At 44.0% G+C, this 24,470-nt stretch overlaps 1 protein-coding gene across 3 annotated transcripts in view; it reads left to right on the top strand.

Annotated features, from left to right (window-relative positions):
* The first annotated feature begins 2,671 nt into the window (after positions 1 to 2,671).
* Positions 2,672 to 24,470, top strand: part of LOC140200061 (CRACD-like protein) — a 202,602-nt gene continuing 180,803 nt past the window's right edge. For all 3 annotated transcript variants that reach the window (XM_072262767.1, XM_072262769.1, XM_072262766.1), the window contains exon 1: positions 2,672 to 2,838. The gene's annotated coding sequence lies outside the window, so the exon portion shown is untranslated. The remainder of the gene's footprint in view (positions 2,839 to 24,470) is intronic.

The following is a 24,470-nucleotide window of genomic DNA, read 5'->3' as shown; positions in this document are numbered from 1 at the left end:
TGCAGGGCCATGGTCTGAAATATCCGCCATCCCTTTGCCTCCACAGAGAGTGCTGGACCTACTGAGATCTTCCAGCAAGGTCCTAAAAGGGACTGGGCAGCATCAATGTTGAGTTGTTTTCACTAATGAGAGAGTCTCAAACAACGGGACGTTTAGGGGCATCGAATAAAGTTGTAGGTAGGCGTATGGATGATAGAAAATGGAGGGCAATGTATGGTTTATCTTAGAGCAGGTTCAAAGGTTGACACAACATTATGTGCCAAAAGGCCTGCACCGTGTTGTAATAGTCTATGTTGTGTGTCTGTAGGTGAAAAATAAGTGGCCTGTCATTGAAAACTGGGATGTGTGGAAACTTTCAAATATGGTGATACCCCGGAATTCACTGCCCCCAAGGATGGTGGAGACCAGATCATTAGATATATTTAACAGAGTACAGCAGGGGAAGGCCATTTGGCCCTTGACATCTGTGCCAACCAGAATGCCTGTTAAGGTGGTGACGGATAAATATTTGAAAGATTGAGGAGTTGTGTTATGGGGGCAGGCACTGAAGCGGAGCTGTATCCTGGGGTAGATCAGCCTTGATCACACTGGATGGCAAGGCAGGCTTGACGGATGTGTCTGTCCAGTCCAAGCACTTATCTTCTTGTGTTGGTCATTTAGAATTTAGCCCTGTAGAAATTTTTGCTCAAAGAGGGTAGCAAATCTCTCAAATTCTCTTCCTCAGAGAGTTATGGAGGTTAGATCTTTGGGAGTATTCAGAACGTAGGTAGCTGATTTTTGAAGGATCTGGGAACTGAGGATTAGGCACAGGGGAAGAGCAGAAGGCTGAGGTAGATTAGTTAAGATCATACTGAATGGCAGGGCAAGTTTAAGGGCTGCTGCTCCTGTTTTCTAAAATCACAGTCTTTTGCTTCTCTAAACTCCAGCAGGTACGCCTAACCTGCCAAACTTTCCTTGTAATACAAATGATACATTCCAGCTATTAGAATAGAATAGAGTCATAGACCACCACAGCGCAGAAACAGGCTCTTTGGCCCACCTAGTCCATGCTGAACTATCAATCTGCCTAGTCCATTCGACCTGTACCAGGACCATAGCTCTCCATGCCCCTCCCATCTGTATACCTATCCAAATTTCTTTTAAATATTGAAATCCTCACCTGCATTCATCACTGGTAGCTCATTCTACACCCTCATCATTCTCTGAGTGAAGACGTTCCCCTGAAACATAGAGAATAGGTGCAGGAGTAGGCCTTTTGGCCCTTCGAGCCTGCACTGCCATTCATTACGATCATGGCTGATCATCCAGCTCAGAACCCTATACCTGCCTTCTCTCCATACCCCCTGATCCCTTTAGCCACAAGGGCCTTATCTAACTCCCTCTTAAATATAGCCAATGAACTGGCCTCAACTGTTTCCTGTGGCAGAGAATTCCACAGATTCACCTCTGTCTGTGTGAAGAAGTTTTTCCTCATCTCGGTCCTAAAAGGCTTCCCCTTTATCCTCAAACTGTGATCCCTCGTTCTGGACTTCCCCAACATCGGGAACAATCTTCCTGCATATAGCCTGTTCAATCCCTTTAGAATTTTATACGTTTCAATCAGATCCCCCCTCAATCTTCTAAATTCCAGAGAGTATAAGCCTAGTCGATCCAGTCTTTCATCATATGAAAGTCCTGCCATCCCAGGAATCGATCTGATGAACCTTCTTTGTACCCCTTCTATGGCAAGAATAATCAATCTGGTGAACCTTCTTTGTACCCCCTCTATGGCAAACATTTCACCTTTCATCCTTAAGCTATAACCTCTAGTTCTAGTGTCACCCAACTTCAGAGGAAAAAGCCTGCTTGCATTTACCCTATTTTTACCCCTTATAATTTTGTATAAATCTATCAGATCTCCTCTCGTTCTCCTGTGCTCCAGGGAGCAAAGGCCTAACCTATCCCTATAATTCAGGTCCTCAAGCCTATTAATCCTGTACAAATGTCTCTGAACCACATTGGCATTCTCCTTCAAATTGGGAGGCTGGTACTGTACATAACAGTCCAGATGTAGTCACATCATCGTCCTCCATAGCTGAGCAATGACCCTCTTTCTCATGAATTCATCTCCCGTAACAATACACAATAGAACATAGAATAGTACAGCACAGTACAGGCACTTCGGCCCACAATGTTGTGCTGACCCTCAAACCCTGCCTCCCATATAAACCCCCAATAACATTCTGTTTCCCAGTTACCTGCTGTACCTGCATGCCGTTCGGCAAACCCCTCGCATGTAATTTATAATCAATATTTTTCTGAAAAATACTCGGACATTCTCAGTGGTAACACCAAATTAGCAATATACAACGGGCTTTTCCTTTAAGATATTTGGAGTCAGATTAAACTCGAGAAATTCTTAACTATCAGAATCAGAATCTGATTTTCAGAATCAGGTTTATTATCACCGGCATGTGTGGTGAAATGTGTTAACTTAGCAGCAGCAATTCAACGCAATACATAATATAGAAGAGAAAAAATAAGTAAATCAATTATAGTAAATATAGTTAGATTAAAAGTAGTGGAAAGCAGAAACGAACAGGTGCTCTAAAATGAGAAACGGCTATCTGTAATGCTGACTTTAACAATTTTGTTGCTCGCTGCACACCTCCCCACACAGGTGAGACGAGCTGTCGGCGGCTCCGGTGTCGGAGGGCCTACCCCGAGCACAGGCTCCGCCCTTGCTGGTGTAAAGTGCAGACACAAACGGAGTCGTTAGATAACTGAGTGCGGCGATTGTCCGAGTCCAATGGACACCGCTCGACAGGGAAGGGTCTACAAGGAGAGGTAACGGCGCAGGTCAGTCATTCGCCTCAAAAGTTCTGTCTGTTCAGAAGTTAATCAGAACGCAGTAAATTCTTTGCAAGGTACACTCTCCGTCTGTGATGTTGTTCAGAGGAGTTAGCCGAGTGCGGGGGTATAACACAGGACTCGCTCTGTTTCTCTGGGCAAACGAGCGTTTAATAAGATGTATATCATCCTTGAGTTCTCTCAGTCTGCTAATCTCTAGTGTGTGCAATGATGGGGGGGGGGGGAGCGTGTTAAACTTTCCTCACTGAGGTCGTCAAGTAAAGATGTATTATTCTTTCCGGATCGTAGGATCGCCGATGCATTGTGCATAGGCTGTAGCTACCTGGGTCTTGGTGACTGGATCACCAGAGGGGTTCAGTCACCCCAAGTTGACTGTTGTAGAAGGCGCCGGCACAGTTTATCAAAGGACGTTGGTTGTATTGTGGATTCATGACGTTCCAAGACGCATTACAGTTAATAAAGTGTTTTTGTAGTTAATCAAATGTATTGCAAAAGGTCTCTTAAGGATGCCGATTTCTAAAGAGTAATAGCCTGTGTGTGGACATAGCGTGGACGGTACCATCCTGAGACCAACTCCCAACTATCAGAGTCCTGGGCAGGCCAGGGTCTCAAATGAGCAACACAAACACGCACACAGGAATTCAGCAAGTCAGGCAGCATCTATGGAGAGGAATGAACAAGACCCTTCATCAGTCTCAAACATTGATTGCCTTTTCCCCTTCATAGATGTTGCCTGACCTGCTGAGTTCCTTGGCATTTTGTGTGCGTTGCGTAGAGTTGCTACCTCACAGATCGGCTGCCCTCTGGTACTGACTGTGTGGAGTTAGCCCGTTCTCCTTTTAACTGTGAGGGTTTCCTCCCACGTGACAATTTGCCCAGGTTGGGCGGATGATTGGCCCCTGTAAATAGCCCCTGGTGTGTAGGAAAATGCCTGAATCTTCCAAAGCTGATGTGGCCCTGCCTCCAGGCTCACTGCTGTCAGCCTGCCTTTGACGTTGAGTGTGAATGTATCTATGAAAATTAAAAATGACTCAGACCAATTTGGGGAAAGTTTTTTTTTTACACAATCATTCATATGGAGACGGGCCCTTACCTGACCATCAGGCGCTCACTTACACAAATCCCAGACTAATCCCATCCACTCTCCTACACACCAAGGGCAAGTTAGCTCCCAAGTCAATGACCTTGGCAGCCAGAATGAATTGTTATGTGGGAGGAAACTGGAGCACCCGAAGGTTCCTGGGAGAACGTGCTAACTCCACCCAGACAGCACCCAAGGTTGGGATTGAACCAAGGTCTCTGGTTCTGTGAGGGAGCATTGCTACTGCAACACACACACGATGCTGGAGGAACTCAAGAGATAAGACATGGGTGTAAAACTAGGCCACTTGGCACATGGAATCTGCTCTGCCATTCCATCATGGCTGATTTCTTTTATCCCTCTAAATCCTATTTTCCTGCCTTCTCCCTGTAACTTTTGACACCCTGACTAATCAAGAACTTATCAACCTCCGCTTTAAATACACTCAACGACGGCCTCCACAGCGTTCTGTGGCGATGAATTCCACAGATTAACCACCTTCTATCTGAAGAAATTCCTCCTCATCGCTCTTGTAAAAGGATGACCTTGTATTCTGAGGCCTTTCCTTGTTGTTCTAGACTCCCCACTATAGGGAACATCCTCCCCACATCCACTCTATTTTGGCTTTTCAACACTCAATAGGGTTTATTGACATTCTTCTCCTTAGTCTCCTAAACTCCAGTGACTCGTATACTAATTCTTTCATTCCCGGAATCATTCTGGTGAACCTCCACTGGACCCTCTCCAATGGCCGTGCATCCTTTTTTCGATAAGAGGCCCAGCTTTGCTCACAGTACTCCGAGTACTGGTCAATGCCTTGTAAAGCTTCAGCATTACATCCTTGCTTTCGTATTTTTGTCCTCTCGAGCCGAAAACCTTCATCAGTCCTAAACAGCCTGAAACATCAACTGCTTTTTTTTTCCCCCTCCATAGATGCGGCCTGACTCGCTGGGATCCTCCAGCATTTTGTGTGTGTTGCTCTGGATTTCCAGCACGTGCAGTCTCGTATTTAGGAGCAACTCTACTGGTCGTGCACCACAAAGCCATCCATTTCTTTAAATGTTAATAGGTTTTTTTTGTCGTGTGTGTGCACCTGCGTTTTCGTGCGTGCGTCTGTGCATCTGTGATCTTTTTCATGGCTTTTACAAGGCACAGAGAGAGAGAGAGAGAGACTGTGTGGCGTGCCACTCCTCACACAGACATTTTTGCAGTATTTTTCCCTTTATTTTACGAGGTCGAGTTGCGATCTCGACACTCAACCCGTCACGGATGGAAAGCGTACTCGAGAGCGGACCCGACTGGTTTTGAACCCGGGAACCTCCGCTCCCAGGTCTGGCGCCGATGTCGTTGTGCCACCAGCCGACCCTTGAGTTAATAGTTTTTTAAAAAAATGAAAAGCACAGATAGAAATTTAATGAATGATTAAACTTAACTGAATCATATTTAAAAAAATCTTTCTTTGCGTGTACTTGTATCAGGCCTCAGTTCAGTGAGCAGATTTCGTATCCCCACAACCTGGGGAACTGGCAGGCACTGTGGGGCTCTCGGAGCCCTGTTCTGTGAATGGAGGGGTGGGCTGCAGCCTCCGTGCAGGAACAGGTGGTGGCATGCAGACTGGCAGATCCACGTGGAGCATCACCTTTCTGAAGCGAAGAACAAGGAGGAGCTCAGCAGGTCAGCATGCTGTGTGTGCTGCTCTGCATCTCCAGCTTGTGCAGCATCTCTTGTGTTCAAGATCAGAGTCACAGAACACTACAGCACAGAAACAGGGCCCTTGGCCCATCTAGTCCATATCAAATTACTAATCTGCCTAGCCATATTGACCTGCACCCAGACCATACCTCTCCCATCCTATCTAAATTTCAGCATGTGCTGAAATCAAACCTGCATCCACCACCTCCACTGGCAGCTCATTACAAACTATCGCCACCCTCTGAGCGAAGACATGTTCCCCATGAATATTTCACCTTTCACCCTTAACCTGTGACCTCTAGTCTCACCCAACCTCTGTGGAAAAGTGCCTATTTACATTTCCCTTACCTACATCCCTTATAATTGAACAAATGTTCCTGATCTTTCCTCATCTTTTGATGCTCTGATATTAAAATCAGAGTGATTGTCTACTGTCCAGACTCGAGGCTTTAAAGGCCACTGTTCCTGTGACCCATGTTCAGTCCCAATCTCCAGTGCTGGTTGTGTGCAGTTTGTGCGTACTCTCCACAGCCCTGTGGGTCTCCCTTAAGAGACCTAGTTTTTTCCCACATCGCAGAGTCATGCTGGTTGGTGGGTTAATTGGCCACTGTGCAGTATTCCTAGTGCAGGTGGTGGTAGAAGAACTGGGGGAGAGGATAATCTACAGCAGGGGTTCTCAACCTTTTTTATGCTATGGACCCCTACCATTAACTGAGGAGTCTGTGGACCCTAGGTTGGGAACCCCTGCGTTTCGGGGAAGTAAATGGGAGAATAGCGTTGTTAGGATTGCTCTGAGAGCTGGCACTGCCATGGGCTGAATGAGATATAAAATTGAGGTTACTAAAGTGCAAAAACAGTTCTTTCCTGAAGTTTTTCTTTTACAACTTTTAAAACAAGTATATAGGCTTAGTATTAAATGGTAATATTTATCAGCAATGAATCCATAAGAGTCATGAGAAGATCATGCAGGAGGAAAATTGTACCCAAGTGATCTGCTTTTGTTCCGTACTTGTTCTTGGCCTGTGAGCTTTATTACTAAATAACCACAGTAAATATTTAACTATAGTGGAGTAATGGCTATATTCTAAGTTTAGTAATCCTGAGGTTCACTGTCACTAAACATAGAACTGGCATTCAGAGCAGCCAGCAGTTTCTGTTTTCCTGTTGTTGTTTATATAAAAGAGCAGAAGACCACATCCTGGGAATCCAGGGTGGTTTGTTGTGTGTGGCACGTGCAAAATCCCAGATGACACCTTGCCGTTTACATCATCGGTATCTGGACTGCTCTATCTGCTCAGTCAACATCAGCTCTCTAAGGAAGGTGAAGTTCCACAATGAAGGCTCACATAACTTTTGAGCCAATTGACTTTGGTAGAAAAAAGGTACATTTTCCTATGTAATGAAGGATGGGACATGGTTTCTGAGGCAGTCGCAGTGTTTAACTTCCTATAATTAACCATTCCAATCTATCATGGCCTCCAATCTCTCCCCAGAGTTACTCACTTGTAGCATGTGGATGTTATTGGCAAAGCCAACATTTCATGTCTATTCCTTATTACCTCTTGAAGTAAATGGTTTGCCAGAGCATTTTGTAGGATAAATAAGAGTCAACCATATCATTATGCCTGGAATCACAAAGAGGCCAACTCAGGTAAGGATATATGTAAACCTTAACCCTGGCATCTTAAATGAGTAGACTAGTGTATCGATACAGAGTTTCTGTACTGTCCATTTAAGGTGTCTTACCACATTTCATGCTTTAGTTTAACGTGTTATGTACCTCTTTGAGAGATGTTGCCACATGGATAAGATGCTCATTCAGAAATGAGTTTGACTCTAATTTGAAAATGCCCATTTGAAAGCAGAATGTATACCAAGCCCCAGAGATTAAAATCATATCTCAAACACATCCTCACATCTCATCCCACCTGTAGTCATTAGTCCTCAAACGAGAACTTCCTTTTCCAATAATGTTTAATTTCTAATTTAAACTGGAACAATACGATTGATCGTCTAGTTTCAAAAATCTTAATTGAAGACGTAGGAGTAGAATTAGGCCATTTGGCCCATCGAGTCTGTTCTGCCATTCCTTCATGGTTGATTTATTTTCCTTCTCAAAGCCATTTTCCTGCCTTCTACCCATAATCTTTGACATTTTTACTAATCAAGAACCTATCAACCTCCACTTTAAATATACCCAATGACTTGGCTTCCACAGCCCTCTGTGGCAATGAATTCCACAGATTCACCACCCTCTGGCTAAAGAAATTGCTCCTCATCTCTGTTCTAAAGGGATGTCTGTCTATTCTGAGGCTGTATCCCCTGGACCTAGACTCCCCCTCTGTCCTCTCCATGTTCAATCTATATAGGCCTTTCAATATTTTATAAATTTTATAAGCTGAATTGACTTTAAGTAACAAGATTTCTTTTAAATACCATCACAGACATCCCACCCTGCAAAAACTCATTTCAGGGAGGTAGCACTATCAATTTGCGGGAGACTTCCAGGAGAGGTGGGATGTCTGCAATAGAGTAGCTCCTTAGCAGCTAGCCAGCTAGCTTAAATAATGTTAGCTATGCTAATGAACGAATGGCACCTGTTAAACTCACCTCAACATGTCTTTTACAGTCTTAACTCACCATGGGCAATAGAAAAGTCATTGTTGCAAACAGTGTAGCGAGCAATACTGTCATTATTTTGACCCCTATTAGGCAGGGGTACACCTTAGTGTAGTCTGGGGTGATGTACGTTTTACATATTTTTTGGAACACTCTGCAATGGCCTCTCTCCCCTTCCCCTCTCTCCCCCCTCCCCTCTCTCCCCCCCAAAAAAATTGATTTTTGTGATATTGTATATAATTTGCAGGCATCAGGGAGCCACTATTAATATGCGGGAGACTCCCCGAAGTTCCGGGAGAGGTGGGATGTCTGCCATCAATTAGGTTGGAAATAGGCCCTTTGGATGCTGAGTCTGTGTTGACCATCAAGTACCCATTTATAGCAATCACATTTTGCTCTCCCCACATTCCTATCAATTCCCCCAAGAACCTAACACTCACTTACACACTAAGAGCAAGTTAGTGGCAAATTAACCCACCAGTTGGATGTGGAAGGAAAGTAACCTGCACACAGCCAGCACCAGAAACCAGCACTGAAGTCAGTCAAAAAAAAACTTCTAGCACTGAAAGGACATTTGACTGCGATGGAGCAAATAATTGAAATAATTGGGAGAATTTGACAACGAAATGGAAGATAAAAATGTGGACATGAGCATTGAACTATGGGTAGGTAAATATGAAGGCGGTTTCACTGGAATTGTATCAGGCAATTAAGGACATGGATTTTTTTTTTTTGTTGTTTTTATCTTCTGTTTAATTAGCTCAGTAGAAACTGGAACATTAAAGGAAAAACATGCAGAGGTGACCTCAGTCTTTAAAGAAGGTGGTTCCATGATAACAATGTCGTGGAATTAACACAATTTATTTTCCTGTGGGATTCTATCCATTGATATTACTGTGGCTGTGAAGTATCTTCTATGGTATTTATCAATTTAGGCTGGTGGTGTATGGGGTAAATCAAACACTATAAACCATCATATTTAGAACATCGAGCAGTCCAGTCCGTAGTGCAGGTCCTTTGGTTCATGATGTTGTGCCGACTTTTTAACCATCTAACCTATACAGCCCTCCACTTTTCTTCCATCCCTGTGTCTGTTTAAGAGTTTCTTGGATGCCCCTAATGCAGGGGTTCCCAACCTGGCATCCATGGACCTCTTGCTTAATGGCATTGGTCCATGGCATAAGAAAGCTTGGGGACCCATAATGAATCTGTCTTTGTCATGGCAGCACATTCCATGCACCCGCCACTCTCTGTGCGAAGAAAACACTTACCTCTGACATCCTCCTCCCATACTTCCCATCTCCTTAAAATTAAGCCACAATACCTTCATATTAAATGAAAACATCGCCATTTTCACAGCAAGAAGACACAGCCAAGGTGTTTTTTTAATTTATTCATTTGCGGGATGTGGGTGTCGCCAGGTAAACCAGCATTTATTGCCCATCCCTACTTGCTCTTGAACGGCTGCAGTCCCTGGGGTATCTACACTCAGACGTTCAAACTGTCAGTGAATTTTTGGGTTTGAGTTGAATGATGCAGCAATTTCTGCTCATGTTTTTATCCACACTAATAAAAACAGATTTGTTTTCCCCTAATAATCTCCCTGTGGTGAGGCACTCTTACCATGCTTTTAACTTGAGTATTCCAGGATTACGAACCATTGGGCAAGGTGAGCAGATTACAGTGAGTAAGTGCCACTTTGATAACTTTGTTGATGAATGAGAGGAGACTAAAGGGGCAATAATAGTTCAGCTCAGTTTGAGTTTGTCTCGATTTTTTGTGACAGTTTTCTACTTTCTCAGCTTTGCTGTAGCCACTTAATGTTCCTTGATTTACCAGGAGGGTTGCATTCTGGTCAAATAGTGTGCAAAATGAAAAACTCTTAAATTATAAAGGTTTTACTAATTATTTTCAGTGTAAAATCTCTGGCTGTGATCCAGAGCTCAGGAGCCTCTGTCAAACTAAAGTGCTTCAAGTCGCCGAAATAATGATTTTTAATCTTATTAACAATTGGGTCTTGAGCTAAGATAATAAAAATGTAGCTTAGTCCTGGGTAATAGAGGTTTGTAGAGACGTAAATATAGTCCTGGTGCAGGTCAATTGGACGAGGCAGAATCGTAGTTTGGCACAGACTAGATGGGCTGAAGGGCCTGTTTCTGTGCTGTCATGTTCTATGATTCTGTACAGGTCACTCAGCAAATGAAGCATACAAGATCCAGAAGGTTCTTAATAGGGTGGATATGTCCTCTTGTTTGAGAGTCTAAAACTAGAGATCGTTGTTTAAAATCAAGGGGTTGCTGATTCAGGGCAGCAATGAAGTGAAATTTTCCCCCTCAGTGAGTTGCAAATCTATGGAACTCTCTTCCTCAAATTGTGCTGGAGGCAGAATTTTCCTCCTTTTGAGGTGGATTCTTGGAAATCGGCAGGGGGAAAGGTCACCGTGGGTAGTTAGGCGTGTGGAATTGAGGTTGCAGTCTGACGGGCCACGATTTTATTTCGCGGGGAAGCAGTCCTGAGGGAAAATGTGGTCAGCATTCTGAGGATGTACTGTTGGGGGTTGTGAGTTGTCGGCACACTCTGTTGGTGCTAGAAGAATGGCAACACTTGTAGGCAGCCCAGCACAATCCCCACTGATTTGATTTGACGTAAATGACGCATTTCACTGCGTGTTTTGATGTACATGTGACAAATAAAGCTAATCTTTATATTTAAGATTTCTATTTTTTTATGTAAGTGGTAGTGGCTTTATCCATCTGGGTGGAAGTGAGGAAAGACAGTGGTGCTCAGATGAGAATGGCTTTGGTGAATTTAGTCTGATGGAGCTCGAAGGCACGAGTTCATTCTGTTCCTGGCTGATAAATTGTGACAGGCTATTGGATGGACCATTCTCAGCTTCGTGGGTGGCATGGTAGCATAGTGGTTAATGCATCGCTTTGCAGCACAAGTGATCACTGATTGCGTTTCAATTCCTGCCATGGTCCACAACGAGTTTGTACGTTCTCCCTGTGACCACACAAATTTGCTCTGGGTGCTCTGATTTTTGTTTTAGATTATGAGGACACGCAGTCCTCTTTTATTGTCATTTAGTAATGTATGCATTAAGAAATGGTACAATGTTTTTTCAGAATGATATCACAGAAACACATCACAAACCAAGACTGAAAAAGTGACAAAAACCACATAATTATAACATATAGTTACAACAGTGCAAAGCAATGCCATAATTTGATAAGAACAGACCATGGGCATGGTACAGTCTCAAAGTCCCTCGCAAGTCCCATCATCTCACGCAGACGGTGAACCTCCAGCGCCGCAAACTTGCCAATGCAGCATCCCGGAAGCATCCGACCACAGTCTGACTCCGAGTTCGTCCGAAAACTCCGAGCCTCCGACTAGCTCTCCGACACCGATGCACTGAGCATCATCTCTGCTGAGCGCTTCGACCTCGGCCCCGGCAACAGGCAAGGCGAGGATTTGGGGCCTTCCCGCTGGAGATTCTCGATCGCACAGTAGCAGCGGCAGCGAAGCAGACATTTCAGAAGTTTCTCTAAGTGTTCCTCTGTGCTTCTCACATCTGTCTCTATCGAATCAGGATTGTGCATGGCATCCTACTTCATAGATACGCTATCAATTCAGAATGGCCACGTGCTGTGTCACGCCGCCATCTTCTCCTTCCTCCTATCGGGATTTCCTCCCAAATTCTGAAGACAGACGGCTAGGGTTCAGGTGAGTGAGTTTTGAGCATGCTCTGTTGCTGCTGGAAGTGGTTGCCCCCAGCACAATCCTTGGACAGTGGTCGTTGACGTAAATGACACATTTCACTGTACGTTCAATGTTTCAAAGTACGGGTGACACGTAAAGCTAATTCCAATCACTCCACTGGAAAACTGACCTTTTAACTGTCCTTTTGAACTCTCTGCTTTGCTGACTGTGGATTAAGGGAGACATGAGAAGAGCAAGGTGACTTTAAGCTGCCGTGAAGCCTTGCGCAGTGGTTAACCATATAACCATATAACAATTACAGCATGGAAACAGGGCATCTCGGTCCTTCTAGTTCATGCCTAACTCTTACGCTCACCTAGTCCCGCCGACCTGCAAACACGAGGAAATCTGCAGTTGCTGGAATTTCAAGCAACACACATCAAAGTTGCTGGTGAACACAGCAAGCCAGGCAGCATCTATTGGAAGAGGTACAGTCGATGTTTTAGGCCGAGACCCTTCGTCAGGACTAAATGAAGGAAGAGTTAGTAAGAGATTTGAGAGGGGGAGGGGGAGATCCAAAATGATAGGAGAAGACAGGAGGGGGAGGGATGGAGCCAAGAGCTGGACAGGTGATTGGCAAAGGGGATATGAGAGGATCATGGGACAGGAGGCCCAGGGAGAAGGAAAAGGGGGAGGGGGGGACCCAGAGGATGGGCAAGGGGTATAGTCAGAGGGAGAAAAAGAAGAGAGAGAGAAAAAGAATGTGTGTGTATATAAATAAATAATGGATGGGGTACGGGGACGGAGGTGGGGCATTAGCGGAAGTTTGAGAAGTCAATGTTCATGCCATCAGGTTGGAGGCTACCCAGACAGAATATAAGGTGTTGTTCCTCCAACCTGAGTGCGGCTTCATCTTTGTAGTAGAGGAGGCCGTGGATAGACATGTCAGAACGGGAATGGGACGTGGAATTAAAATGCACTCAGCCCATAGCCCTCCATTCCTTTCCTGTCCATATATCTATCCAATTTAACTTTAAAGGACAACATCGAACCTGCCTCAACCACTTCCGCTAGAAGCTCATTCCACACAGCTACCACTCTCTGAGTAAAGAAGTTCCCCCTCATGTTACCCCTAAACTTTTGCCCTTTAACCCTCAACTCATGGTTACGGGGAGAAGTCAGGAGATTGGGGTTGAGGGGCATAATAAATCGGCCATGAGCAGACGGGATGGGCCAAATGACCTCGTCCTGCTCCTATGTCTTATGATCAAGGTGAGCAACAGCAAGGGCACCCTCTTCCAAATGAGTCCTCCTCATCCCTATCTTCAGAAGGGTCGCCATGTTCTTTGATGCTTTGTTTTGACCGAATGGGAACATTTTCGGCAGCCACAGTACCTGCAGTGCTTGCGGTCTATGGTTTCAGCACATCTTTGTCAACACAGTGCCACCGTCAACCGAATGGATAATCATCTTGTTGACACAGCTGCACCCTGTGATTTTAATTACCGTTTATAATATCACTGAAGGTAGCTGGAGGCTCTTAAAATATCAATATAGGTTGCAGTAGAAATGGGTTGAAGATTATTGATAGCTTCTTGAACCATAATTACTGACTATTTCTCTGTCTCTTCAAGGATTGTTCATTATGGGGTGAAAAAAACTTCATAACAATATCTTTGGAGTATTGTACTGAAAACCCATAAATCATGCATTCATTAGTTAGTCATAGACCTTTACAGCACAGAAACAGGCCCTTCGGCCCATCTAGTCTGTGATGAACTGTTATTTTGCCTAGTCCCATCGACCCACCCTCAGACATCCCACCTCTCCCGGAAGTTCCGGGAGTCTCCCGCATATTAATAGTGGCTCCCTGATGCCCGCAGATTATATACAATATCACGGAAATCAATTTTTTTTGAGAGCGAGAGAGAGAAAGCAAGAGAGAGTGCGGGAGCGACCACGAGAGAGAGAGAGTGCACGAGAGAGCGAGAGAAAGCAAGCGAGAATGCGCGAGCAACCACAAGAGAGGGAGAGTGCGAGCGAGGGAGAGCGAGAGCGCACCATGGCAGAGTGTTCCAAAAAAAGAAAATATAAAACATATGTCACCCCAGACTACACTAAAGTGTACCCCTGCCTAATAAGGGTCAAAATAATGACAGTGTTTCTCGCAGCACTGTTTGCAACAGTGACTTTTCTATTGCCCACGGTGGGTTAAGACTGTGAAAGACATGTTGAGGTGAGTTTAACAGGTGTCATTCGTTCATTAGCATAGCTAACGTTATTTAAACTAGCTGGCTAGCTGCTAAGGAGCTACTGTATTGCAGACATCCCACCTCCCCCGGAAGTCTCCCCCAAATTGATGGTGCTACCTCCCTGAAATGAGTTTTTGCAGGGTGGGATGTCCGCACACCTGGACCATAGCCTTCAATGTCCCTTCCCATCTGCGTACTTATCCAGACTTCTCTATTGAAATTAGAGAATTGAAATTGAAGTATTGAAATTGATCCCGTGTCCACCACTTCAACGAGCAGTTTGTTCCACACACTCTTCACCCTTTCAGTAAAGAAGATCCCCCTTGTGCTCCCCTTAAATATTTCACTTTTCACCCTTAACCCATGACCTCTTATTCTAGTCTCACCCAGCCTCCGTGGAAAAAGCCTACTTTCATTTACCCTATTTATACTACTCTTAATTTTGAATACCTCTATCAAATCTCCCCTCATTCTGCCACACACCAGAGAATAAAGTCCTAGCCTATTCAACCTTTCCCTAATACTCGGGTAGAATATTGAGGATCTGTGTAGTGGAGCTGGAACTAGTTCTCAAGCAGACCATCTTCAGCTCTGCTAGCATGTTACCAGGACCTATTGTGAGCTCTGTTTATTCTGTTTCCTGGGACCAGGTATTCTCTGCTAATCTTGGTTTGAACTTCCTTTTTTGCCACACTTAACGTGCTATTTAAATAATGTTTCAAATTTTTTAAAATGCAAGTTGCTGCTTAGTGCCAGAAAAGGACAAGAATATTATCAAGGATCCCACCTGCCCTGCTCCTGGACTGTTCCTCCCACTCGGAGGCAACGTAGCATCCACACCAGGACTATCTGACTCAAAAACAGATACTTTCCCCAAGCTGTAAGGCTGATCAATATCTCCACACTGCCAACCATTGTTATGTTATCATTTCCTGTCAGTGTCACCTCCCGTACCTAGCGTCACTTTATGTACATATAATTAATCTATGTGTATAAGCTATCTTGTGTACTTATATTGTGTGTGTTTTTCTTATCATTGTGTTCTTTATGGGGTTCACGAAAATGATTCCAGGATTAAATCAACACACATCAAAGTTGCTGGTGAACGCAGCCAGCAGTGCGTTCACCAGCGACTTTGATGTGTGTTGCTTGAATTTCCAGCATCTGCAGAATTCCTGTTGTTTGTTGTCCAGGATTAAATGATTTGTTATATGAAGTGTTTGATGGCTGTGGGCCTGTATTCACTAGAATTCAGAAGAATGAGGGGTGACCTCACTGAAGCCTATCAAATGGTGAAAGGCTTTGATAGACTGCATGTGGAGAGGATGTTTCCTATGGTGGGGAGTCTAAGACCAGAGGGCACAGTCTTAGAATAAGGGGCATCCTTTTAGAATGGAGATGAGGGGGAGTTTCTTTTGCCAGAGAATGGTGAATCTGTGGAATTCTTTGCCACTGCCAGCCATGGAGGCTAATTCTTTATGTATATTTACGGCAGAGTTTGATAGGTTCTTGATTGGTCAAGACATGTAATGATATGGGGAGAAGGCAGGAGATTGGGGCTGAGAGGAAAAATAGATCAGCCACAATGAAATGGAAGAGCAGACTCGATGGGCCAAATGGCCTAATTCTGCTCTTGTATCTTATGGTCTTATCTTAGTGTGTTTTCTATATGCTGCATCAGATCTGGAGAAACAATTATTTGATTCTCCTTTATACTTGTGCACTGGAAATCACATAAACAATCTTGAATCTTGTAGAAAGAAACTGGGAAGGAGATTTGTAAGAATTAATTGTACTTATGAGTCACAAAACATTATGAAGTTACTGGTTGATTGGAATCAGAAAATAATGTCGGTATTTAGAAAGGATGTTGAAATGTAAATGAGTGACAGTACAGTACGAAGACAATAGTTTTCTATTCTTTGGAAACAATATAAACCAAATAACAACAGGCCAGAAGAGAAGATTCTTCCCATGTAGCTGACAACTCTAGTGGTCTGTGGAAAGTTTTACATGATGGTGTGCTGAAAGACGACCTGTCAGTCTTAAAGCTGCATTCTCAAAAGTGACATCCCATGCACCATCATAGAATGATAGGGTAGTAGAAAATTACAGCACAGAAACATTTCTTTTGGCTCTCTAGTCCATGCTGAACCATTTAAACTGCCTACAACCTGCAATGGAACCATAGTCTTCCATAACCCTACCATCCATGTACTTATCTAAACTTCTCTTAAACATTGAAATTGAGCTTGCATGCACCACTTGTGCTGGCAGCTGGTCCCACACTCTCACAACCCTCTGAGTGAAGAAGTTTTGCCTCCATGTTCCCCTTAAACTTTTCAACTTTCACTCTTATGGAACCGGGTGACCGTCGAATCTTATTCATTATTGTTAAAAGTGTACTTAGGCATCAATCCGGGTAATGCTAGAATAGTTGTCTGTGCCTTTAAGTGGAGACGTTGATGTCATTACGCACGCGCAGGATAGTGGGGAGACCATTTTTGTTTTCTGCGGAAGAAGCTGGTGGGGCTTTGGGATTAAGTTCCTCGCAGAGGTACTGGGCATGGTGAGGAAAGATTTTCACGAGTGAAGGCATTGGCACTGGTCAGTGTGGCTTGTGCGAAGTTCCTCACCGGCCAAGTAGAATTGTCACTACCGTGTTCGGTATTAGTTTTGTGCGGTTTGCTTTATGTATTTTTATACTGCGTACGCAATTCGTCGATACGCAAGAGTGTGGATTGAAAGTTAAACTGAGATTGTAACAGCAAGAACTGGTTGTAAATTCACTTGTTTTGTTTTGAGACCCGCTTCTGGCACTAAAACATCTAAAACAGATAAAGGAATTAAAACCCCAAAAAGTATTTGTTGTCCTGCGTGTGTACTTTTCCCCAGGATCCAAAACTTAACCCATGACCTCTGGTTGTAGTCCCATCCATCCTCAGTGGAAAAAGCCTGCTTGCATTAACCCTATCTACTGTATGTCCCTCATAATTTTGTATACCTCGATCAAATTTCCTCTCAAACTTCTACGTTTTAAAGAATACAGTCCTAACCTATTCATTCTTTCCTTGTAATGCAGGTCCTCTAGAACTGGCAACATCCTTGTAAATTTTCTCTGTTTTTTTCATCCTTATTTACACCTTTTCCATAGGTAGGTGACCAATCTCCAGGCCAGGCCACTCAAGGAGTTGTGGTAATATTATTTTGTGACTGTGTGTGTTGTCGTAACCACGTGTGACTGAATATACTGCATTTTGCTCCTTGGCTCTGAAGGAACAAAATTTCAACATGTACAGTATATGATTGAGTGACAATTGAACTTGCATAAAATAGAAACCAGCTGACAGAAATTAAGGGCTCATCAAAGGAATTTCAGATTTCCAATGCTTGAGGCAGGGTCTGCTCATCCTAGTGCTTACAAGTTATTTAAGTTTTTAAGAAGTTTAAATTGGCCAAGGGAAGAGGAGGTGAAGAAGATAGCACACTTACAGTGAGTGAGAGAGTTCTGCAAGTGTGTGGGGAAAGAGGAATGGCAGCAGAAACTTATTGCAAATTTGTGAAAGATCTAGTACGTATTGTGACACTCACACCCAGTGAAGGTGTGGGCATTATTAAAGGAGATGTGGAAATATGTTGGAGTCATCACTGAACATTGAGAGCAGCAGTAAATAAAGACAAATGTTGAATGGTTCTGCAGAAAGTGTGGAAATTAAATCAGATCTAATCACAGATATATTTATTACCCTGGTCAGCCAATTATGTATAATTCTGGTTGCTAAGACACAAGCATGACAACTGTAATGAAAAAACATAGTCATGCGGCTGCTCCTTAGAAAAAGGATTAGAGCGGTGAGCCAAACAGGGAACAAAGTACACAGGAGCAGCAAAATAAATACAAGTGTCTAACTAGGCATGGCAGGGGAGCCAGTGAGTGGAGATGGTGTTTCCTTAAGAAAGGTACTAGCCGAATAAACCTGACATTAATGTTTTCTGAAATAAAGGCCAAAAGGTAGATGGGTTCTGAATGAGTACATTAGGGCAGGGTATGACGCACAAAGTGCTGAAGGAGGAGCACGTCAGGTCAGGCAGCATCTATGGAAATGAATAAACAGTTGATATTTCAGCTGAGACCCTGCATCAGCACTGGAAGGGAAGGAGAAAGGCAGCAGGGCAATAAGGAGGGGAGAGGGAGAGGACTAGCTAGAAGGTGAAAGGTGAGGCCAGGTGGGTGGGAAAGGTAAAAGGCTGGAGAAGCAGGAATCTGATAGGAGAGTGGACCATGGGAGGAAGGGCAGGAGGAGGAGGGGGACTGGTGGGAGGTGATAGGCAGCTGAGAAGAAGAGGTAAGAGGCTAGATTAGGGATTATAAGAAAGAGAGAAGGGGGAGGTTTAAAAAAAAAATTACCAGAAGGAGAAATCAATGTTCATTCCATCATGTTGGAGGCTGCCTAGTCAGGATGGGGTGTTGCTCCTTCATCCTGAGTGTGGGCTCATCATGGCAAAAGAGGAGGCCGTGGACCGACGTGATGGAATGGGAGTAGGAAATTAAAATGGTAGTCACTGGGAAATTCCATTTTTGGCGATCTTGGTTTCAGTTAACCCTCACCTCTTGTCCTTTTTTTTTAATTTCCTGCTCATATCAGCCTACCCGGGGTCCCTTTGTTCACCTTGTTCGTCTCTCTCCAAGGCCTTTGGACCTATCCTTCCCCCTCCGCTCTTTCACCAGGCTCCATCTGACCTTTTTTAAACTTATGTCTTCACAAATTTCTTACTAGCATGCATCTTCCCTACTCCAGGGTCCCCACCCCTTCCTCCCCAACTGACTCATCCACTCTATATCTGGTTTTATTTATCACATCCCAGCCTCTGCCCCACCCCTCCCCCTCACCCTCTCAGTTTTATATTCTGTACTCTCTGTCTTCCCTCTCTGCTCTCAATCCTGTTTGCAGGGTCTTGACCTACAGTATCAGCATTCCATTTCCTCCACGAATTCTGTCTGACCTGGTGAGTTCTTCCACTGTGTGTGTGTGTGTGTGTGTGTTTATCCATATTTCAACATTTGCTCTCACCTGTGCCTCCAGTGCAGGGAATGGGATAGATTAAGAATGTGGTGTCTAGATTTGGGCAATTCTTAGATTGAGTAACTAAGGAATAACAAGACGAATGCACAGAACTGTCTAGACACATTGGAAGGAGGCACACATCTCCTGGTTTGTGTAATGCTTTTTGTGACATATGTGAAACGTACTCTTTGAACAGTTTTTGTAATTAAGCCACTCAAGCAATTTGAAGCATTGAGCCGTAATTTTCAATGAAATTTTATCAAGTTGCGCAAAGATTATCACCTAGAAAATTGTCCTCTGGTCAATAGTGGTAAATGCACGATTTAGTAGTGTGTTGAATTTTGTCTCAACATCTGCTTTAAGTGAAGGTAATAGGACTAAATTTGATAAATGGTGAACAATGCAAACGCAATACTATATTGACCAATGAATTATCTTTTTCTAAGTAGTATTTAACAGCAGAAAACTGGTGGACAAAGAACTGGGTGAACAATTGAATGCTTAAACAAAGTCTTTATCCCAAGAAAGCATTAAAAATTAGGTCAGACGAAAGCCAGGGTCCTACAAAAGGAAGAAACAAAATACTTAGCGCTGTCAATATTTGGTAGGTATCATCAGCAAATGCTCTTTGCTTAAGATGTGGGGATTGAGAAATGCAGAGCTGATTCATGGTTTTGGGAGTTTGGGAAAGCTATGATAATGTTTGGGGTAATGTTTGGGGTAATGTGGAGGATAGAGATAGCTGGGGAAGAGGTTTTGTTCCTTGCCTGAGCATAGCAAATGTCAGTTCAAAAATGGAGATGCCTCAGCCCACCTCTGGCCTGATGTAATTCTTTGATGAAGCAATACTGTACATCAATTGCTGTGTACATACATCTATTGATGCTTCTGGACACATCTTCAGTGATGTTCCTGGAATCATCGGGTGTTTTGGGTCTTTCAGCATCATACAATCTCCTCCAGGTGACCCAGCCGGGGCTGATCAGACCCCAGCTTGTGTCCAGATGGCTAGCTACTTATGACTCCATGGCTCCCCTCTTTTGAGCCATAGCCATCTTGAGGCCCTCTCTGCCATATCGGTGGTACTGCAGATGGCTCTCCTCTTCCTCTCTCCCTCGATGCCCAAAATGCTGAAGGCTCTAACTAAAGAACGGGCTACGAATCCCCTACAACCAACCTCCACTGGGAGACACCTCACTATAATTGTTGTCATGGCTTGCAGCTTCCTATCAACCCCTCCCTTCGCCGTTTCCTCGAGAATTTGGTTAACATCTTCATCAAACTGCTTCCACAGTGAAATCATGTTAGCTGCAGGCCATTTGATCTGCCTCCTGTTAGACTTCATGTTAGAGGAATTAGTTTGCAACACTTGAAGGTTCCGGGCACTATGGGGTGACTCTGGGCCTGGCCCCTCCTTCGTCTCACCAGGTTGGACACCTGTGTGTTGTGCTGCTCCTGCTCCTGCCAAACACTTCACCCTCGCTTGGTGGATCTTCAAGCCGCGATCGTTCTTGCAGATTCTGCCACATGCACACTGCTTCCTCATCGTCGTTTGTTCATTGCCTGGGTCTGATGTCGTTGTGTCCATCGGACTGGGGTGCTCATCCTCCCCCGCCCCCTCGGGCACCCCGGGGGTATCTTTTCCTTAGATTCATTGTAGCTTTTGTGGGGCTCCTCCTCTCAGAGGACGCAGATTGGGTTGCCAGCCCGTTCTGCCCCGGTTGCCATCTGTCCGGGCTGTCACTGACTCTCCAGTCTTTTCGCGGTTGTCACCTAGTCTTTCCTGGTTGTCACTGATGAACTCGGTGTAAGCTGTGTACATACATCTATTGATGCTTCTGGACATTAACCTCCTTTTCCCATAAATCTGCCTTAGCATGAAAATCAGGAGTCTATGTTTGTGGTGGGTCACGATTTCACTTCATGTACAAATCAAATATGTCCTAAAGTAACTTGCATTAAAGCAATACCATAACTAGAACCCAGAGAAGTTCATTTGGTGTCTTGTATCTGCTCCCCCATTCAATAAAACCATGGCCGAACTTTTAACTCATTATCATCTCCTGCACTAACCTGTGTCCCTTGATTTCCTTAACATCTAAAATATCTATCAGTCTTTCCCTTTTTTTGAATATACTCTGTGACTGGCCTTCCACGGTGTTCTTCAACGGAGAATTCCAAAGCTCCTTATCTTTTGTGTGAAGAAATACCTTCCCATCTCAGAATCAGAATCGAGGTCAGATTTAATATCACCAGATCAGGTAATGAAATTTGTTGTTTTGTGGCAGCAGTACACTGAAATACAAAGTAACAAAAACTATAAATTACGATAAGTATATATGAAACTTAAATGAATAGTGCAAAAAGAGGAAATTATGGAGGAAGTATTGATGAGCTCATTGCCCATTCGGAAATCTGATGGTGGAGGGGAAGAAGCTGTGTGTGTCTTCAGGCTCCTGTACCTCCTCGTTGATGGTATCAATGAGAAGAGGGCATGTCCTGGGTAATGGGGGTCTTTAATGATGGATGCTGCCGTCTTCAGGCTCGCTGCCTGAAGGTATTGTGAATGTTGGGGAGGAAGAGCCCGTGACAGCACTGGCTGACTTTACAACTTTTGGCAACTTTTTTCCAATCTTATGCAGTGGTCCCTTCATACTAGACAGTGATGCAACCAGTTAGAATGCTCCCTAGAATATATCTGGAAAAAAAAATTGTGGGTGTCTTTAATAACATACAAATTCTCTACAAACTTCTAATGAAATATACTGTAGCTGCTATTGTATTTTCTTTGTAATTGCTTTAATATGTTGGCCCCAAGATAGATCCTCCGCGATGTTGACACTGGATCTTGAAATTGCTCAGGCTCTCCACTTCTGATCTCTCTGAGGACTGGTGTGTCTTCCCTCAACTTACCCTTCCTGAAGTCTATGATCAATTCCTTGGTCATAGTGACATGGAGTTCAAGGTTGTTGCTGCAATACCACTCATCTCATTACTGTATGCCTCCTCAACACCATCTCTGCCCTTGAATGGCTATCACTTTGAAAGTATGGCCCCTTGGTTCTAGACTCCCCCGCCTAGTCAGAAATTATCCCTGCATTTACCCTATCAAGGCCAGTATTTTTTGTATGAGAACTAGCCAATTTAAGTCTTCAATTGGTTTGGTGTACAAAAGTCAAACTCACCATCCCAGGAAGCATAAACACAAGAAATTCTGCAAATTCTGGAAATCAAGAGCAATGCACACAAAATATTGGAGGAACTCAGCATTTATGGAAGTAAACAGTTGACGTTTTGGGTCAAGACCATTCTGCAGGACTGGAAAAGAAGGGGATAAATGCCAGAATAAGAAGGTGGGAAGAGGGGAAGGAGAGAGCTGGAAGATGATATGTGAAGCCAGGTGAGTGGGAAAGGTAAATGACTGGAGAGGAAAGAATCTGATGGGATAGGAAAACGGTCCTTGGGAGAAAGGGAAGGAGGGGGGCGGGCACAAGGTGGAGGTGATGGGCAGGTGAGAACAGGTAAGAGGCCAAAGTAGTGAATAGAAGAAGAGGGAAGGGGAAGGGGAAAAGGTATTTTTTCTAACTGAAAGGAGAAATTGATTTTCATGCCTTCAGGTTGGAATGTCCCCAAATGGAGCATGAGATGTTGCCGCTCCACCCTCAGAGTGGCCTTAACATGACACAAGAGGAAGCCTTAAACTGGTATGTTAGAATGGGAATAGGAATTAAAATGGCTGACCACTGGGAAATTCCATTTTTGGTGGATAGAGTGGAGGTGCTCGACAAAATGGTCTCCCAATTTATGTCTTACCTCACCAATGTCGAAGAGGCTGCATCAAAGGTGGGGTGTATGCGAATGTACGGGAAATAGAAGAGATGCGGGTGAGGGCCACATCATTGGTGGAGGGAAGGAAAACCCATTCTTTGAAGGAAGACATTTCTAATGTCCTGGAAAGGAAAGCCGCATCCTGGAATCAGATACAGCAGAGATGAAGGAATTGAGAAAAGAGAACAGCATTTTTACAGGAAACAGGGTGCAAAGAGGGAAAGTCGAGATAGTTAGGGAATCAGTAGGCTTACAAAATATGTGAATAGACAGTTTGTCTCCAGAGAAGAGGACAGATCTCGAGAAAAAGGGATCCTTACCTCCATGTGCCTTTCTGAGAGTCTCTGAAACATCCCATTTGTACCAGCCTCTATCACCTTCACTAACACCAGTGTGTTCCAGGTGCCTGCCACTTTGTTTGTATTTTAAAACGAATATCACAGACATCTTCCCTAAACTTTCCACCACACTCTTTAAAAGGATGTCCTCAGTTGTTCAACATTACCACCAAGGCAAAAGATTCTTTCATCTCCAGTCATTTACCTTTCCCATTTTATACATTCCATCAAATCTCATCTCATCCTCTTTAGCTCCAAATTCTTGGCTTGCTCAACCTATCTTCATAAAACTGGGTCTCTAATCCAGGTGGCATTCTGGTAAATCTCCTCTGCACCTTTTCTGAAGTTTCCACATCCTTCCTATAATGAGGAGACCAGAACTGAACACAATATTCCAAGTGTGGTCTAACCAGAGTTTTATACAGCTGCCACATTACCTCGTGACTCTTGAACTCAATCTCCTGACTTTGAAGGCCAACACACCATACGTCTTCCTTATCAGCTTGCATAGTCTTTGTTTCTCATGTTAAAGCGGAGTTACAATCTAAATGTACATTATTGGTTATAAAATCCTTTGAATAATGGCAAAGTGACTTAACTGGTGCTGAGTTGTGGAAATATTTTTTTTTACTTGGAAATGTATCACCGCTCCTTCTTTGTAAGTGAGCAGACTTCTGATACAAACACAAGAGATTCTGCAGATGCTGGAAATCCAGAGCCCCACATACAAAATGCTGGAGGAACTCAGTAGGTCAGGCAGCATCTATGGAGAGGAATGAACAGATGACATTTTGGACTGAGACCCTTCATCAGCAGTGGAAAGGAAGAGGAAAGAAGTCAGAATAAGAAGGTGGGGCGGGGGGGGGAGTACAAGCTAAAAGGTGAAACTAGATGAGGGGGAAGGTAGGTGAGTGTGGGTGGGGGGAGGAGGGAGGGGAGGGAGGATGTAGGATGGAGTGAGAAGCTGCGAGGTGGTAGGTGGAAGAGGTAAATAGTTAAAGAAGAAGGAAACTGATTGGAGTGGAGAGTGGACCATGGGCAA

Source organism: Mobula birostris, chromosome 7, assembly GCF_030028105.1.
Source record: "Mobula birostris isolate sMobBir1 chromosome 7, sMobBir1.hap1, whole genome shotgun sequence".
NCBI classification, from domain to species: Eukaryota; Metazoa; Chordata; class Chondrichthyes; order Myliobatiformes; family Myliobatidae; genus Mobula; species Mobula birostris.
The sequence above is the reverse complement of the archived record's forward strand: the minus strand, read 5'-3'. Positions and strand labels throughout refer to the sequence as shown.